Here is a 13,595-nt window from a genome sequence, read left to right on the forward strand (position 1 = left end):
TTTCCTTGGTAGGAATGCCCTTCGTGACCGTAGTCGATGTGGTTGGAGATTCTAGGGAGGTTAGCTTAGATGCGTGTGTACATGTTGCTGTTCTAAGATCTAGGTGGCTGGCAAGGCTCGACTAGGCAGCCCAGTAGTGGTCAGACACATGGGTGGGTGCTCTTCAGGGTTAGAGATAGATTGCTTTTGTTGAGGAGAGTCTACGTGAGGCCAGCTATACCGGATTCCTTTCGGGTGGTGTTCACTGTATAGTGGCAGAGGTGTTGCGGTACGTCAGGTGTTTCAGTCTAGATGGCTATATGTGAAACTAGCCCGAGTGTGCTTAGCCATAGACGTGTTCCATTGTGCATGGATGGATAATGCGTATTGGAAATTGCATGAGCACTACAAAAAATAAAATGTTTGGGGCTCATGTGTTTTGTGTATGGAAATTGGCTGCACGTCGAGTAGGTGATTCCCCAAATGCGATGCCACCTATACTTAATGAACCGTTGATTTTGACAATAGTGTCTACCTTACATATTCAGGTTTTTCCATCTGGTAATGTCTGAACAATAAAAATCATCTCTTTCAAAAATGGGCTACATGTTTGAAATATCTAATACAAGAATAAACTGTACCTTATGTATATGTAAAATGAGACTAACAATAATATTTTAAGGAAGAAATATAAGTCATCAAACCAATATAAATACTCTACTAGAAATTGTTCATACAGCCAAAACAATTATTTTTGTGTATTGTATGTTCAATTGTTTCAAAATATTAGAACGTTTTTCAAACAGATGAAGAAGTTATTCTAGTATGAAAAAGAATCAAAGAAGAAGTACTACAACAACTATTCACAAAACTAATCCTGGATTCATTAAAACAAATAAAATGACTATTAATTAATATTGCAAAAGAAGTACAATCAAAAAGGATATTGAAAATGTAAGAGAAATTTTGGACAGTTAAAATTACATTGAGTTACAAAACATGAAGACGTGGCTTATTTAATGTTCCATCCCAAAAATTGCAAATGTGAATTATGATTAATTATCTGGTGCAAGTGTCCTGGGATGATGTGGATGATGCGTATTGGAGATTGCAAGAGGTGGTGTGGCCCATACTGGGTTGCAGTCTTTTTTGAGTTATATGTCGTCTTATATTTTTAATGTAGCTGTGAGCTGTGTTGTGTATAATCAACCTCCACCTATTAAAGGTGCTGCTAGCAACAGCTAGAATTTTCATCGATCTGTAGCATTGGCACACACTATTTGAAGAGTTATTAGAAATTCCAGAGCGGTGGCTTAATTTTTTGTGGCATTGTCTTTTTAGAGTTGTCATTTTTGTTATTTTATATTTTTGTCACCAGTTGGACATTTGAATCCGTCTAACATTGTGCAGGAAAACACTAAGACATGGTTTTTGTAATTTTCTGTCAGAAAGATTGGTAACATTAAATATGATAAATAATTTGTGGCAAATATCCTGAAATGATGTGGATTATATGTATTGGAAATTGCATGAGATTGGTCTGGACCGTACTGAGTTGTTTTTTGGCTTAAATGTAGTCTTATAGTTTTGTAGCTTTACTGTAGCTGTGAGCTGTGGTTGTGCATAATCAATCTCCACCCATGAAAGGTGCTGCTAGCAAAAACCAGAGATTTTAAACACTGGTAGCACTGGAGTACTCCGTTTGAAGAGTTATTGGAAATGGTAGAGAGGTTGATAGAGGCAGCTTCATTTTTTGTGGCATTGTATAGCTGTGCAATCCCACGTTCGGATCTATGACATGGCCATATTGTCAGGTGTCCTGGCCCACGTTTGAATTATTATGCTACAACATTTGGTGCTGTGGGCTTAGAAAATCCAAGATGGCTGAAAAGCCCACATTTGCGCCAGAATCCAGGAAAACCGCACAGTTTTTGCACACACCAAAATGGTCGCCTGACCTGCCACCCACCAGTGCGAGCGTGATGGGCCAGAAGCGCCATGAGCGAAATCAGTGCAAAGGAATATGGTGCTGTTCAAAATCTGTTTTAATTAATGTCAAAAATTGCTATAATCATGGGCATGAAACTACCAAACAAAAATCCAACTTCTGGTTGGGTGTTCTACATTACTCCACTGCAGAATACACATCAATACAATGTTAGCCAGGATCATATGTTATCAAGTAAAATCCCCTTTTTGAAATGGATTAATTCAAGATAGCTACCAAAAATGGGTGCAGTACCGGTGCTTGACACTAACCAGCGCTAGCGGTCTAAACTCTGACAGGAGACCGGTATTTCAGGAGCTGCAAAGGAACCTTTGTAGCTGGAAACTTCAAAGCATTGCTGGTCAATGGGAAGCCTTCACACCTCAAAACTCCTCACAAGAAGACAGTCTGATTCAATTAAAAGTTCAAGAGGCCTCTGTCCATGGGAAGCCTAGACACCTGCTCTTACCAGCAACATCACAGGAGATCACATGGTTGTGTTAATCAGATGCAGAGTGGCACCCTGGTCTGCTGACCTCAGTCAACACAATAGACTCTTTCTACTGAATAGGATATGCTGATTTGAGGTGTAATTGTCAACAGTTGCTGTGGGGGAAGGAAAGACATTTGATCTCTGAGTCAAGACAAGTTCCCGGGGGCGGGGACAAGCAAATGGGTGTACTGAAGGAGAGGCAAATGTATGTTTTATTAAATTGCATTGCCTATACAAAAATGTACAATTTGGAGATTCTTAATATGAAAAATGTACCTACAATCTGAGACTAAACTCAATTCCGTACAATGTTCTGAGACCGAACCTCGCAATTTATTAATGTGCAGAGAATGTACTTACACTAGAGAATTGAAAACTTATTGTAATGTGCCCAGAGAGGGGGTGTACCTCCGAGGAAGATTTGATGAGAAACCAATATGGCGAAACCTACTGAAAGGTGCAAAATGTTGTAATTTCTGAACCCAAGCTCTTAGAAAGACCAGGGTTGATCAGAGACCTGTCTTAATTCATCTATCATGTGTACATGTATTATGAATCACTTATGTATCTGGGAAACATGTTTGATTATGAAAAATTGGGTTCTAAGTAAAAGCAAAGGGGCGTTTCTTCAATAGATTGTAAAATGTAGCAACACTCTGACTCACAACTCTGTTCTCCAGTGAGAGCACAGAAAATCCTTTAACCTATCAGGATCCTCAGAGGGTTGGGCATAGAAAGTCAGCCTTCCCACCCACTTTCAAAAGACATAAAAAGAACCATTGAAAGCCAGATAGGGGCTGCTCTTTCCACTTTCTTGTGAAGCACTTTGCCGGACCAGACGATATCCCGAAGTACCATATCCAGAACTTAGACTCCAGATAGATTCCAGAACTTTGAAGCAGAAGGCCTACTGCAAGCTAAAAGTATTCTCAGCTGGCCTTACAATTTTGCAAACTGATTTACCCCAGACTTCCAAGGGGCACATCAGAATAAAACAGCCGGGCTGTGCTGTTTGATTCTAGCCAAGAACTCTGTGCCAGAACCAGACCGCTGTGCAGTGTCAAGAACTTTTGCCAGAACCAGAGAACCAGACCCAGAAAGGCCTAGTTCAAATTTATAGTGCGAGTATCCAGCCAGAACTGTGCAAACCAATCTCTTAGTTTAAAATAATCTAATTCAAACCATTTCCACCCATTTAGAACTGCATCATAGAAATCGGGTGTTCATTCTTTGATTTCAAAGCTGTTAAAGTGTCATTTGTCATTCTGAACTTTACTATATTTCTGAGAATCTACCTCCACTAAATCGTCTGTATATTCTGAACCGCATGTCCTAGGAACAAGATTTAACTTTCATTTTAAATATCCTAGGCTTTCCAATGAACCCAGAAAGACATCCCAACTCCTTATAGTTTTTCCGTAATCGCGATCGACGCACTCGGAAAAAGTGCCGCGAATTGCAACAGTTCAATTTCACCACTTGTAAAAAAATGGCTGCTTCTTGCTTTCCATTGCTGAAATTCATTTTCAACCTGATAGTCATTCCTGAATAATTGTTAGTGTTGACCTGAACTAATTCAAAGTAGCTGTCACATACCCTGAATCTCCTATAGGGAATTAAAATCATTTTTAGCATATTTTCACTTCTTTGCAAATCACATTTAAAAGTATTTTTGCCTGTGTTTTAAAATCATACCCGTTGCTCTAAGCTTGCTAGGGGGGAACTGAATTGCTATTGCATTTGATTGTATTCCTGAAAATTGTGTGCTCCCCTTCCATCTCCTTATATTGCATAGGGGGGAGTGAATTGTCAAAAGAAAAAGTGATCATATTATCTCTTGTGGAAACCATCTCAGTTATTTCTGTGCTGCATTCTTTTCCATCATTGCATTTCCTTGAAACCATAAAAGCATTCTCAGCTACCTTATCCTCTCTATACCAACATCTAAGTAATTAAAAAAGTGTGCTAGTGTAATATTATCCATTGTTGATCACGGTCATATTCATAAGGGTGCTATCAAATATGAATTTATTTATAAAAGTGTGATATATATCTTGTTTAATTTTTCAATACATCTTTTCATTTGCAAAACAAACCTACTTCTTGGCTCAGTGAGGTCAGGGGGATTCAAAGAGAGGGGCATTATATAAGGGTTTATCATCCAGATTATAACTTGTCATAAAAATATATAAATTAGGGCTTCCCTTGGACATCCCAGACCAGGCATTGACTTAGTTGGAGTGCTGAATTGAAATCACTTAACAATATCATGACATTTGTGCATACAAAACCACCCAATCTATGGGTGCTGATGTCTGTAGGCATGAATAATCACCACAACACCATATTTTTTTTACATTTATCATTACTTTCTGTACTTGCTAACAAAACTGTTTTTCAGTAACTGCAAGCACTTTTGTCACTATACCCACAAAATTATTGTTTTTATTCACGTTTCCCCTAATACTATTTTTATTTGTTTTGTGATCTGGAGCACTCTATTTGAAGAATTAGTAGAAATGGTAGAGAGGTTCAGAGAGACGGCTTCATTTTTTGTGACATTGGGCCTCATTAAAACTTTGCCGGTCTGTAAACAACAGTGCCGGTAAGCTTAGCGGCACCGTTGTTTCCGGACCGGCAAAGTACAAGTCTGCGGGCAGGTTGCCTATCCGTCCACCAGGTCTGCCCTAGTGGGCAGAACGGCACCCGCCCACACACTTTCACAGAAGCACCGGCACTGTTATTAACGGTTCTGGTGCTACTATGGTCCCCATTCCTATTAAGTCCTATCAGACTCAATTGGGAATGGGGACTAAAAATGACTGCCACCTGACTTACTGGCCCGCCGTGGCTGTGCTGTCCCGGTTATTGAAGCAAGTCAGACAGTGGTAAATCATTGTGAGTCTGGCGGCAGCCTGCCGGTTTTACCGTCGGGGCTAACGCCGGACTTGTAGTGACGCCCATTGTCTTTTTAGAGTTGTCTTTTTTGTATTTTATATTTTCGTTACCAGTTGGATATTTGAATATGTCTAATTTTGTGCAAAAAAACAGTAAGACGTTGCTCTTCTAATATTCCCTTTTTGTGTTTTGAGGCAATGTCTTTTTCATGTTGTCATTTTTATTGTTTTATATATTCATTCCCGGTTGGAAATTTCCAACATGCCAAATCACGAGAGTACAAGCAGTGATGATGTTATCATTTGGTTTCTGTATTCATTGCCACTGAGAAAGAAGTCAACTCACATGAATAGCAATTCTGACAGTTGGTGCTTCGTCAAAGTTAAAAATAACACTGTTCGATGAAAGAGGCAGAGGAGGTAATTTGCCCATGTTGCAACAAAGCACTATGCCGTGGGACTTCAAATGTTCCGTCTCAATGCTTGGGGACATTAATCATGATAAGTAATTTGGTGTGAGTGTTCTTGAATGATGTGGATGATGCGTATTGGAAATTGGACAAGATGGTCTGGCCCATACTGGACTACAGTCTTTTTTTACTTATATGTGGTCTTATATGTTAACTGTTGCTGTGAGCTGTAGTTGTGCATAATTAACTTCAGCAGTGATGTCACCTGCATAGACTCCTGTTTTACCAACTCCCGATATTTCCATGATGGAAGTAATGTGTAGATGATGTCCCTGCAAATAAAGTATTTTCCATGAATTTCAAGGGTTTTGTTACAAGGTATTAGGGATAGTATTACTGGCACGCACTGTGTCGACGCCCATTTTCGAGTTTCGAAAAACAAACTGTAATACTCTGCAGCTTCCACTAGATGTCGGCCTATGCACAGCATGTGAATCTACGCAGATACAAGCATCAGAAATACGATTACGGTGAGTAATGTATTATACATATATATATAGTCAAATGAATTCATGCATCAAGTTAAAACTCCTTTCTGGTCTTAATTGATTCATTTTAAATATATAAAAAACAAATTGCAGTTAGTGTTAGTGAGGTGTTTTATCCTAATTATGTTCTTGATCAATGTGGATCAGTCTCCAACCGCACCAGATTACACACACATTTTCAGAAATATTTGATTCGAGAACCAGTAAGAACAGGACAGGATGCCTTAAGGTGCTTTAAAGATTCAGTAGTATCAGCTTCACAGAAGCGACCAGATGGGGTGTGTTTCTTTATGTCTAATATGGAAGATCTTCCTAGTCGATATTAAATTAAGACAAGCTCTCAGGAATATATGTCTCCAGTTAGCATTGGGACATTTTATGAGATAACACGGCGAAAGTATTATGTTTGCGGGCTAAATCAGGGTATCATTTAAACCCAGTGATTTCATTTAATGTGGTTATCCAATCACATTCCTAGAGCTGTTTCTTTACGAATTGTGGGGCATGGAACAATATTTCTTTAGTACAGTCCAGATCTTTTAGAGCTAAGTTACATTTCTGCAACATCCACAGTCTTTCTCTATCCTAAATCCCTTGTAAAAGTCATTCATATCTATGTATAGTGAATTCATTGGGTAGGTATAGTGTCATACATATATATATATATTACACGGCCACGGTAGTGGTCATGTAGTTATGGTTAAGTTGCTCATCCCATAGGAAGAGCACTTTTTGGGCGGCTTATACCTTCGCTCCCCCTGGACAAATCCACACCAAACTTTGCAAAAAAAGTATATGGTCCACTATGAATATTAAACCGTACTTAGAAAACAATAACACTGTACGATTAGTAAAGTACTTTTTATTTCACAATAAATGCTCCGAGAACATCAGACTATTGCCATATTCAATCAAATTGCAAATTTGTTTCTTCGCGTGCGATCTAAAATGTTTATCGTGAGTCACCCTTTGTTCTTTTTGCGTACACAAGGTGTTCGTTTTCGATAAAATAACCGCTTGGGTCGCACAGTGAATTCCAGGCCTTCTGCATCAACTTGGGCCTAGACCACCATAAAGGATGTTATGTTACTCCTAATCGCTAGTACAGCGTACGGGCACATTGGCCCTGGGCGATCATCCCAAAAAACAGTCACTGTGATCCAGGCATTGACAACTATGTGCAGCTGCTGATTAATGAAGCCGTCAGTTGGCATCTGGAACCTATGACAATCGCAGAAAGGTAGATTGTATCAGTTTCGAAAATATAACACAAAAAGTGTCTCAATAGAAAATGTGTCTCAATACCGAACTTTATTACAATGTATCTATTGACTTTTTAATTCGGCATAGAGTTTAAACTAATGATTAGCACACACATCAAACAATCTCAACAAAGAGAAAACAATGTGGAAACTGATACACAATTGGATATGGTCATACATGACATTTTAATGAAATATTAGCATTGAAGCTGGGTGAACCTAGCGATGGTCTACATGCACCTCAATGCTGCACTCCCCATAACCAATTAAAAAAAAGACAACTACACACAAAGATAGTACTTGCGTTACATTGCAATAAGCAACACAGAACAAACAAATAGAATATAACCAAAATTAATCTTCAGATAATACGTTAATGCTTGTTCTGGTATTCAATCGTCAAAATCAAACTTACATTATATTCACCATTTCCATTCTCTTGGAGTAAGTCAGACCGTAACGCTCACTGCGTTTGCACCAAAGATTCTTGATGAACTGAATTTACATGTTCCTTACAAACTTTTGGAATGCATAACCTTATCAAATCTATCATTATTACAAACCTCCTCTTATTGCATTCCTTACGGAATTGTGCCTTTCTCTCAAGGTCAAAAAACAATTGAACCTTATACTGTGTGTCCCATGCGTGGGCTTCCTTAGCTCACAACCAAAATTCAAAGCTGGTGACCTTCACTCAGAATCTAAATACATTCTCACTTTGCAAAAACTTTCCTCACTGATGCCATGAGAACTGTTATTCTCATGCACATGCAGGGCCGCTCTTTGCATCAGACAGTGCAGCTGGCTGCCTCAAATGCCAGACTCTAAGGAGCGGCAGTCCGACTCCAATATTATTTTAAATACATTTTAACACAGACACATTAGTCCCTCGCCTCTACTTTACGCACATTATGTTGTGGAACACCTCCAAATGTGCCGTATGACTTTTGTGCTAAAAAAACACCTGTTTTTTGCTTCTTTCTGCCATATCCCATCCCATCCACATCAACCCTCACCTCCCCAGACAGTATTTGACAAGTTTAACAAGTGCAATGTTGTGTTTTTTAATATCTTTTTGTGGCGATGTCCGCGGACACCAAAACGCTGATCCAAGATGGCGGGCGCATCGTAACAATCTGAGGCACTTCACGCTCTTCACCATCCAATCAGCGAATGCGTCACATGCCGGCGGACATGACGCGACCAATTAGCCCATCCATATCTTGCCTGCGGAGCGAACAGGGAAGTGTGTCCGCGGAGCGGACATAGATATCATTAATTTTTTTAGACCTACTTTTTGATCATTTAAAAAAGAAAAAAATACTGGACGGATTTTCACCAAATTTACAAAAGCACGATTTCGGGACCAAGGGACCAAGGCACAGCTCCTGCCGCAAATTTGGTGAAAATCCATCCAGCGGTTTGGGCTGTAGGCGTGTGCAACATTTTTCCCCCATTCAGTCTATGGGAAAAAAAAGAATTTTGGGATGTCATCTTTGATGTACTGGGTGTTAGTCTTAGCAATGCACGGTGGTGGCGCGAGATATGGTTGCTTAGCTCACCATAACTGGAGACTTTCAGGGGGTTTTCGGTTTTAGTTGGAACCATAACGTCCCTTTAACAAAGTTTTCTTTCTGAATATATATTTATATTAGGTTGCATACACCTCTAGCCTTTAGAGAAAGCAAACCCAATTCATATTGGATGACAACTCCCACAATGCAATTACTGAGCTGCATCGCGGATATCCAAATGTTTGTTTCGACCAACTCCAGATAATTTAAATGAAATGATAGCAAGGTTTTAATACCATATATGATTTGGTTTATACATTTGGCAGTGTAATATATAATTAACATTAATAATTGACCATATTTAGTCTTCAGCGTTTTCATTTTAGGGAGCATTTTGTCAACGATCTTACTGTCAGTAGAGAAGAAGGGAAAGTCCATGTAAGTGAAATGTGACACAGCCTCCAAAGGGGCACCATACAGTGTCCAACTATGATTTCATTTCTGCCAAGTGGAGCAGACTCATTATCTTAGTTTCATTGTTGTTGATGATTTGGTCAATGGTTTTTGCATAGTTATTTAAGGTGACTAAAAGCCTCTGCAAACCTTTAGGAGCGTGGTTCATAAGGACCACGTCGTCAGCATATGTTAACCATGGGAAGAATAAGTTGCCCAATCGAGGCGTGGTAAATGTAGATTGTTCCAGGGTTTATTAGAACAAATTAAATGAAAACATGCAGTGCCCTATCGGATTTCACGTGTTTCAACACATCAGTGTCTTTTTCAAATAAGAGCAAATAAGGTCTAAGTTTCACATATATATTCACATCTGAAGAGCCAAGTATTGGAGACCGAATGCGCACTTTGAAGGGTGATTTAACCCGTGAATACTTGGCTCTTCGGATGTGAATATATATGTGAAACACATGTAATCCGATAGGGCACTGCATGTTTTCATTTAATTTGAAAATGATCATAACAACTAAAAGGGATTTTCATTCACCTATCAAGTGCGGCGCAGTTCGTTAATGTGTGTGGCCACTTAAAAATCAAATAACCAAGTTTATCTAGCCAATCTATAATAACAATACACAAGACACAAGCATAATCATTACCCACCCTTGAGGCTCGATAAATAAGACAACAAAGACAACATAAATCATAAGACATAAACACCACCACCACCCCACCTAACATCCAACCCCCAACTTAAAATTTACCAGTAAACTACAGTACCCCAACCTACACCTACCCATACGGATCATTAAAGGTTCCCCATCTTTTCACATATTCACCCTCCCGATTGAATAGAATTGATTGAGATTTCTCAAAATGCTAAAGTATTTGCATGTCTATCAACCAATTCTCAAGTTGTGGCTTTTTCTAGTCTTCCACACTAGTCGAATTCAAATGCTTGTTTGAGTGTGCATATAGATTAGTGTACTTAAGAGGACTTTAGGAAGCCCCCCAGCTGACAGTTTTGTCCACATTAGATTACGGTTCATTTTTTCAAATGCTGAGGTAAAATCTACAAAACCCATGTAGCTAGGAGTTGAATTTTGAGTTTTTTTTGCTTTATGAAATGTAAAAGTAACCCATTCAGGGTAGTGCCAATAGTACCCCTAAATCCGTATTGGTGTTTATTCAAGTGACCCGATTTAGCAGCCCAATTTTCCAACTCCCTCAGAAGAAGGCAAAGATTTTACTGTCCGCATCGAGTAATGTTATAGGTCTGTAGTTGCTCGGGTTTAGGCGGTCTCCTCATTTGTAAATGGGGGCCTCGAATGACGACTTCTGGGGTTTTCACTGTTGCAATGATATCAGCGAACAATATAAAGGGAAATGCAGACCACAGCCCAGGAGTATTTTTCAAGATTATTTTAGAAAGGCCGTTCAGGCAAGGAACTTTAGAATTAGAAGACTGTTTAATTGTTAGTAAAATGTCCTCTATATCAAAAGGTAAGTGACCAATTAGATTCCACAAAAGTTGGGAGGCTATTGTCAATGATAGTCCAGGCCCATATAGTGCAATAAAGTGTGTTGTCCTGATAGAAATGGGGTTAATTTGAACTCCCAGATGTTTGTACTCTGTATTGTTTACTAGCCGCCAAAATTGTTCATCAGATTTTGCTGTGAGTGTACCCAACATGACTTCTCTGTTATACTGCAGCATTAAGTGGCAGTGATGTTTCAGATAATTCTAATCCCTCTGCAAATTCCCTCTTTGGACAGTTCTAGACTGTTGACAAATCCATCTTTCTTTCTGTGACACTGCCTCGTCATACAGCGGTCTTGAAGAAATACACTAATATGCGATGGCATAATTGCATCAATTTTATTTGTGTTGTGTAATGTACTCTGAAGTTTATTGATTATTTGAGGCCTCCAAGAAATGAGAGCTCCTTAGCTGCTAGTGATTAAGTTACTAGATTCCATGTTGTTAGTAAGAGAGGACATCCAACTAAACTCTGCAGCTAACAGATTATGGTCACTCAGGTTGTTTTATAAGATGTGTAAACTCAAGCACCTATGGAATAATACCTCACGTGCATACATGTAATCGATGTAGAAACACCCACATGCCACATATACGCACAGTCTAGCTCACCAACCACATTTCCACTGAGCATGATTAAATCATTGCTTCTCATAAAAGTGGACCAACAATGACTGGGAGGTTTTCCTGGAATGCAAGACCGAACATAAATCCCACACTTAGGGCCTGATTCACAGAGCGGTTTCCAATGGGATCGCGCCATTATAAAAGGCTTCTGTGAATCAAGCCCTTAGTGTTAAAATCTCCTCCAATTAATATAGAGCCATTAGGTACATGAGCAGACTATTCATCCAGAAGGTTTGTTGAGTTTGATTGGAATGTTAGAATGTCGCATTTAGATGGGTTCCAGTAAATGTTTATGACTAGAATGGATGGGGATGCTTCATTAGCTCAACACATAATACTTGCAGATAAAATACCCTCATACACAGTGTATTTTGTATCTATTGTAAACCTATATGAACTTTTAGAAGCAGTGATTAGGCCTCCATAAGGGCAGGCTATTGGACGTCGGGTGGCAAGCTGAAATACTGTATGAAAGCCGTCAAAGTGCAGATATTCCAACAACCATACCTCCTGTACTAAAATAATAGAGAAACAAAGTATGATGTAATTGAAATGGCAGGGGGCTGGGGAGCTTACCGTATGTGCTCCCTTGCTCCAACTGCACTCCTGCGTACTCCGTTCCGCATGGTGCTCTGCATCAGCCAAAAAAAGCGTCTCGGCTGCAACAAAACCGCCAAGCTCAAAGTTCCTTTGCCATAAATGCACTCCGTTATTAGACTTTCTTCGCTAACTCAGAAGGCAAGTTCCAAATACATACAAATCAAGCCCGTCAGAAACTCTGGCTCCTGGCCCACAGGATTAACTTGTTCCTTGCCACTCTCTCAGCAGAGAAAAGGTCCACAAAGACCCATGATTAAGGAGCTCTCAAGGTCTTGGACCTGTGCCTGAGTCTCTTCAAATGCAAGGCAGTTATACAACCTTCAGCACATGCATGTCAGTATTCAAAAGCTTCAATAAGGGACTCATGGTACATTCTTAACCTTCCATTGGCATTAAATGAAAGATTACGATTATAAGAATCATACCAACATCATAAACTGACGGGCACGGAGACAGAGGCAGAAAGTTGGTGTATTTGGAAAGGGTAAACCCCACCCCCCACCCACACTTATTGGTAGAGAGCTCAATGGCTGATGCTGTTAGGTTTCTAGGTGACAGATGAGGGTACTGAGGCGTACAGAGATGAAGCATTTTGCCCAAGATCCCACATTGTGATCAAGTGGATAATCAGGGGCTAGGGCTCATGTATACTAAATGAGCATTTGATGTAAAGATGGGTCAAGCACATCTGGTATGGGACTGATTTTGCTGTAGCCCAAGCAGAGAGTCTGTGGAACCTAAGACTAGATATTAAATCTCTGCATTTTATATTTAATATTAACGTACTAAAGCGAACTCATGCTACTGCACTCACGGGAATGAAATGATAATGGCAGGCTCAGGGCTAGACATGGCATACTCTAACGCGACCCTGACAGCTTAACAAAAGTACTTCCCATGACGAAGGCTACATATATTACATGTATTCACTTCACTTCAATAGTACTCATCCTGTAGAAAGATAAAGAGATGAGTCAGGCACCTCTAACAGGAGACGCTCTGTCTTGGCCCGAGGGCAATTGATCTTCAGCGCCTGTCAGCATTTCATCCACATTTGATATTATCCAATCCTGCTCTCGGAATGATGGCCGGCTGAGTCACGCCCACCTAACATGCAAATGACTCTGCCCCAGCTCTACGGGCCTTCGGATGCGGCAGACCACCCCGTCCCCATCTGAATACTAAACGATTGGTGTGGGGACACTATCTAGAAAAAGGCTACTCATGCTCCCCCCCCCCTCAGGATGAAGGTCTGAATCAGGCCCTTCCAGCATAGGTTAGGGTT

At 39.9% G+C, this 13,595-nt stretch overlaps 1 protein-coding gene across 4 annotated transcripts in view; it reads right to left on the minus strand.

The window, feature by feature from the left end:
* Window positions 1-13,595, minus strand: part of COL26A1 (collagen type XXVI alpha 1 chain) — a 1,569,010-nt gene that overhangs the window by 1,415,441 nt on the left and 139,974 nt on the right. The window lies entirely within an intron of this gene.

Source organism: Ambystoma mexicanum, chromosome 9, assembly GCF_040938575.1.
Source record: "Ambystoma mexicanum isolate Mex_15411 chromosome 9, UKY_AmexF1_1, whole genome shotgun sequence".
NCBI classification, from domain to species: domain Eukaryota; kingdom Metazoa; phylum Chordata; class Amphibia; order Caudata; family Ambystomatidae; genus Ambystoma; species Ambystoma mexicanum.